This window comes from Procambarus clarkii, chromosome 69 (genome assembly GCF_040958095.1).
Source record: "Procambarus clarkii isolate CNS0578487 chromosome 69, FALCON_Pclarkii_2.0, whole genome shotgun sequence".
Lineage (NCBI taxonomy): Eukaryota > Metazoa > Arthropoda > Malacostraca > Decapoda > Cambaridae > Procambarus > Procambarus clarkii.
This window is the reverse complement of record NC_091218.1, coordinates 13,327,648-13,334,781: the sequence shown is the minus strand read 5'-3', so window position 1 is coordinate 13,334,781 and position 7,134 is coordinate 13,327,648.

Sequence of the window (7,134 nt, the reverse complement as noted above, 5' to 3'; positions counted from 1 at the left end):
CCCAGATCATACACGTGACCCACGAGTACAAATTAATTACAGTTAACGACTTTCCGACATCGACTTAGCCGAAAACTTATCCCAAAATACTTAGAAATATTCCACGGACAAATAACATTTACACGCAACTTACTATCCCTTAAACTCCTTCACTTATCTATCGTGACCGACATATAGCCCTAAGTCCAGAGGATTAACAACGCCTCTGACTTAGACTAACAGAACAGGGAATAACAAAACTTAACGTACGCACTTAGCCTAATATGCAAGAAAATGCTAAACACTTTGAAAAAATTTTAACCGGGGATTGAATTTAGGGGAAAAAAATTAATCTAGAACAACGCAAATAAACGGAAATTACTTTATAAATTTAAGTATACTTAATTAAAAAAAATGCACTCGACTTAATCCTATAATTGTCCTTACCGGCTCGCCGTACCACACCTAGCCTAGAGGCCACACCATCTAGGTTCCAACAGAGCGACACGCAGCTTTCAGCAACAATTATGACTAGGGACGACTCAACCTCCACTAAGTGTGCGATCACTTAGTTGTTGAATCGCTGCTAGGTAGGTTACTAGTCCGTCCCTCGGAGGCCGCAACGCCCTTCACGGATTACGTTTTTCCTAGCGTTTTGGGTCGTCTAATAACGCCCTCGGACTATCTACTGGCGTCCCACAGATATATCCGCCCCCGACAGCCCTCAAGGAACTGCTGTTGAGAGTATGGTGGCTCCCAACACCTCTGAATTAATTGCAATGGGTCGAGTATGGTACCCAGTCCAATCAACTCGGAGCGGTCTCCTTTTCAATAAATCTATTTTTTTTTAATTCTAATCTTACTAACTAACCTTAATCATATCAGCCCACATGACCCAAGATTCGCCAATCCCCACTCAAACGCACTTGTGGGGCGCACTGCTAATCCTGGCCCGCGGCTGTCTCCTTAGCATCCGCGCACGTGTTCGAACGGCTAGACGCGTGAGCCTTTCAACAATTTCAAACAAAATTGTTGAAACCACCGCTGTGCACCATTGTAACACGGGTTAGGGTTCCTCTCTCTTTACTTCCTTCTTTCTACTCCCTCTACCCGTATTCTTACTTTTATTTCTAAACCAAGGGACTCCAAAACTTTTAACAAAGCCCACTCCACGCCACGTGGTCCTAAGACGATTGACCGACTTAGGATTCTACACCCAGTATGACGTGACCTAAGCTCTGAACAAAACCCTAGAGTCACCTCTGCTGCCACCACCAGACCAGTAATACAAGAGCAATGATCGAGGTCTGGATCGATCACGCTAATTAATCAACCTAGGGGCTTGATCCCCACTATAAACGATGACCTTGAGTGTGGAATAAATTACACGGTAATGATAATTCCGATTCGATGTTAGAATCGGCGCCCAATGCAACTCTGCCTCGTGTGGACCACGTGACCAGGACAAGTATACACCTAAAACACATGGAAACAATAAAATGCAAATTAATAACAAATTTAATTTATTAAAAGAAAACTAGAACAAAATCTAAATGTGTTCACTCCCTATCACTTTAACACTCCCTACTTGACCTGAATGGCAAATGAGAAGACTATCCCTATAATTTACAATAGCAACTATACCTTGGGCGACCACAGCTCTGGGTGTTGTGCTGGTCTTGTTGGGGAGAGGTAAGATGTTGACCTCTTATCCCAGCTGCTTCCGTGACCACACTGATTTTTTCCTTGTCTGGACTACCCCAGACAGAGTATTGTATTGTTCCGCATCGCTTACCCAGTTACTTTAGCAAGGTTAAGTTATAACAATTAAACTCTGTTGTACTTAATTGATCCAGACTGGTTGAATTATTTTACTGAATTAAATTACAAACATCTAACGGCAGAGCTGTTCCCGATCACAAAAATGGTTATTAAAACTGAGAAATAGTAGACCTGTCAACCCCTGATGACCTATGACCGCCGGTCACTCCGCCTTAAAAGTTAGATCCGATTCGTGACGTCACTGATGGTGACTTAACTCAATAATTAGAATACTCTTGATATTGTATCCAGTACTATTATACAATACAATTTTAATAAAAATGAATAAAGGCTAATTTTCTCTAAATTACTGAATACTATAGGATGATTCATTATACGCAGATATGAACAAAGCGTCGGTTATTTCCACCGCGAATTCCCCTGGGGGTCAGGTCACCATGCGGCTCAGCTTCCCATTCTCTTTTGTCGATAAACCACTCTGGATAATTCTTACAACAGCCTAGTCTGTTACAATGTTCACTATCACCAACACTGCCTCATACATGTACACTATCACCAACACTGCCTCATACATGTACACTATCACCAACACTGCATCATACATGTACACTATCACCAACACAGCCTCAAACATGTACACTATCACCAACACAGCCTCATACATGTACACTATCACCAACACAGCCTCATACATGTACACTATCACCAACACAGCCTCATACATGTACACTATCACCAACACAGCCTCATACATGTACACTATCACCAACACTGCCTCATACATGTACACTATCACCAACACTGTCTCATACAACTATTTATTAGTCTTTCCAAGATTTACAATCAGCTGTGTGTATTACAATTGTAAGTAGTTGAATTTCTAGACCCATAACGTCATAGAGTTACTCCATTTATAGCCATGGGGCTCTAAATGGAATCAACGCTCTAAATGGGGCTCTAAATTCACGAAGCAGTTACGCAAGCACTTAAGAACCTGTACATCTTTTCTCAACCTTTGGCGGCTTTGTTTACAATTATTCAACAGTTAATGAGCTCCGAAGCACCAGGCGGCTGTTTATAACAATAACAACAGTTGATTGGCAAGTTTTAATGCTCGTAAACTGTTTAATAAATGTACCCAAAGCCGTCAATGATTGAGGAAAGATGTACACGTTCGTAGGTACTTGCGTAAGTGCTTCGTGAATCTGGCCCCTGAGCATCAAACGTTGGTGTTTTTCCTCTATTAAAAAAATCTTTAATGCGAGTAAAAATATGTTTATTCACGTTCCAACATTCATTACTGACATTATTGTTAATAAATATTTCATTTATTCCTTATTTACGTATTTCTAAGATATTTTGGGTAATTTTATGATTTATTTTTTGGGGTTTACTGATGAACATCACTGTTCTATGCATCCACATGTGTAATGCTTTATCCAAGTTGTTAGGAATAAAGTATCTGACCTAATTCACAAGGAATGAAGCCTTAGGTCAAGGTGTCGCGAGGAGAGACGAGGATTCCTCAGCATTTTCACCTAAATTTCAATCTCCCAAAATAGCATGATTGTTGCGAGTCTTCGGAGAACAAAGAGCGGCAATATATACATAACTGACCAATCATGCGAGTTACATCAGCTGATTTCTATAAACAAAATAACCAGGCAGTTGTATAATAGACAAAAACAATGTGTATGGGAGAAATCGTTGCGTTTGTACAATCAAAAACTGTTTAGCAATTCCAAATATTGTTTAAGTAATGGAAGATGGCGCCTAGTGAAAAGAACATTTATATCCCAGTAGGAATACTATCGAAGAGCAACTTAGAATCAACATCATGTTGATTCTACGTTGATATTGACGTTAAACTAACGCTGATTCAATGTCAAACTAACGCTGCTCGTAGATACTGTGCCCTACTGGGGCTATGATTAGGCTGGTTAATCATGAAATCGTCGCCTTATTTAGTTGTTCTTGCTGAGGTTACGAAGGTTTAATTAGAAAGGTGCAACAAAATATGTGCATGCTTAGAAAGAACTTGAAGATAGTTTACTTCAATACCCGTTCATACCTGCAGTTTAATCGGTAAACCATCAAACAATTGTGCGTTTCGAAGGAAAACCCAAAACTATTGTAACGTCCATTTACTAAGAAACAGAAGGCTCCAACTTACCTTGGTGAGCTGGGCGATTTTCTTGTTCATGCGGAAGAGAAGTTCAGGAGTCAGCATGGCTTCGATGGATCCGTTGATGGTGGGGCCCCCGCCGCCAGGGGGTCCTTTTGGGGGGTCAGGGTCCTCGCCCCCCTCACGACCACGGCCAGACATCTTGGTCAGTGTCAACTGCCCACTGATTAGTGTCAGAACCCGCAACACCCAGCACGTCACCTGCTCTGAGGTGCTTTCTGATCCAGAAGCAAATTCCTTTTGTGAGAGAAAGGTAACTCGGAGGACGTTTGAGCCTTAATGACGCGGCGTGTAGATTCTGGGAGCTTTTATGACGCACAAAGTGAACCAAGGTGGGGGGGGGGCCTTTATGACGCACAAAGTGAAGCTAGGGCGGCGGGGGGGCCTTTATGACGCACAAAGTGAAGCAGGAGCCTTTATTACACACCACGTGGTCAGGAGCCTTTATGATGCACTACCTTGATTCAGGAGCCTTTATGACGCAACACCTTGATTCAGGAGCCTTTATGACGCAACACCTTGATTCAGGAGCCTTTATGACGCAACACCTTGATTCAGGAGCCTATATGACGCACCACGTGGAGCCAAGAGTCTTAATGACGCGCCACGTGGAGCCAGAAGACTTTGTGATGTCCAATTGCTCCAGTTTATATAACTGGCCACGTGAAACCTGGAGCCTTTATGACGGGCCGAGGAAAAGCCGGGAGCCTCTGTCAGTAGCAACGTAGAGCAGGAGCCTTTGTAGTGGTCCACGGGAGCCAGGAACGTTTATAATGTGCCACGTGGAGCCTCGAGTCTTAATGACAGGTCACGTGAGTCCTGTGACCATTGGAAATCTGATGTCCTGTCTGGTAAGCACTTGTAATGTGATTGCCGCGTGAAAGCTTGAACACGTGGATGATTGGTTTGGTGATAACCTGGTTTTCACGTCCTCTTGAAGCCAGGTATATAGTCAAAACTTTGAATCACAGACAAGCCGAGTGGGATAGCCTGATTATCCCGGAAATTGCGGGTTACCACGTGGAAGCCTGATGACCATGGGGAAGCCTGGTGAACTGATGGTTCTGATTCTGATTCTGATCCTGGTTCTGATCGGCCAGTATGGCCACCGCTCTTCCTCGGTTGCCTCGTGTCAGTGCGTTTCGATAAGTCGTGAGTCGATTCGGTTTAAGCCGTAGTTTCGTTATTTTTTTGTGCAGTTTTACGTGGTTTTCTGGGTGAGGTGTTGGTGGTGTCGACTGTAGCCTCCTCTCGCAGCCTACACTCTACTTCCCTCCACCCACAACACTTCTCCACCAGCCCTGCAACCAACGGATTTAATTATCATAATGCTATTATATGTACTGACAAATTTTGAAATAAATTTGGTGGGTTTAAACAATTATGGCGACAACACTTTCTTTCAGAAACACATTTTTGAATTATATACATTTTACAAAACACATGGTTCTTTTCTGTGCGGTATACACTATAATTCTGTTCAATATATCTTAGTTAAAGGGCTGCCACGTCTGGTGCAACTCTAGGGACTCGGAGAAGAGAATAAAAGGTATTCAGAGACGACCTTACAGATTCTACCAGAACACTTGACTTGTATTTTTAATTTTCACTACAGTATCAGTCTTAAAAATGTGATACAGGGCACTACACAGATCCTGTGACTAATAGAGGTCTAAGCAGACGCTCAAGTGGATGACAACCTCTTGAGCGTATCCCTCAGAGAGCCTTCAGCGAGGCGCGTGTCACCCCTCTCACTACACAATCCAAACTGGCACTTGTGCTACACCTGGGTGTTGGCACCTCTACGTCTGACACACATGGGTGTTGGCACAGCTGAACCAACTGGTCATATCCACGGATTACAGGTAAATCCCCTTTAGCCAGCCTCTACGTAACGGAAATAACTGTGTGGTCAACGATACTGCTCTAACTGTACTCAACCCGTCCTCTCAAGTAGCACTACAACGCATTTTGACGTATTTTGCCCCTAAGGCCAAAAAATTGATTACTTAAAATCATGGTGGCTCGCAAAATTGACGTGATGGCTCGTTTTTTATCCATAGGTCCTCAGTTAGTTAGGCTGGTGTGTCAGAATTGAGTACTTAGCATTACCTATGTTAAATTAATATTATTATATTGATTGTGTTATGTTTTCATTATCTTATGTTTTTGACATGAAGTTTATAACGGCGTCGACGGGATTTTGGGTAAATAAACAAAGCTAAAACGCAACGAATGTCTTCCTCCAGCCAAACATTAACAATGTGTACTTATCTACAATAGTAAACCTTGTGTATTTGACTATAGAACTTTGGGTAATATGTCATCCGGGATAAATATATGACACATCTTAAATATTAATGATATAGGTTCTCACGAAATTCTTGAGTTTTAATTCAATTACTGAATAAATCCGCGGTGCGTGAATTGTTTTGATGAGACGGAAGCCTAATCTGAACGAATATTATATTGGAAGCATTACCACCCCGACAACATTTCTAATAAATGATTCATTCATTATATAAACCATACATTTTGTAAGGGAATTTTATTGGATATGTCCCGATAATTACATTGCGTTGCTCCAAGCCTTGCCGGGTTATGTTATCGTTCAGGACATGTGGAAAACATCTTTTCTAGCCATGGTTTACGAAGACTGATATGGACCAAAACTGAGATTTCGTGCTTAATCTGCGGTTCGTTGGACCAAAATATGTGGGAGCTTAGCTCTAAAGGACCATCTACTGAGAACCCACCACAGATATATATATATATATATATATATATATATATATATATATATATAATATATTAATATATATATGTCGTACCTAGTAGCCAGAACGCACTTTTCAGCCTACTATGCAAGGCCCGATTTGCCTAATAAGCCAAGTTTTCATGAAATAATGTTTTTTAAACGACCTAACCTACCTAACCTAACCTAACCTAACTTTCTCGGCAACCTAACCTAACCTAACATATAAAGATAGGTTAGGTTAGGTTAGGTAGGGTTGGTTAGGTTCGGTCATATATCTACGTTAATTTTACCTCCAATAAAAAAAAATTGACCTCATACATAATGAAATGGGTAGCTTTATCATTTCATAAAAAAAAATTAAAGAAAATATATTAATTCAGTAAAACTTGGCTTATTAGGCAAATCGGGCCTTGCATAGTAGGCTGAGAAG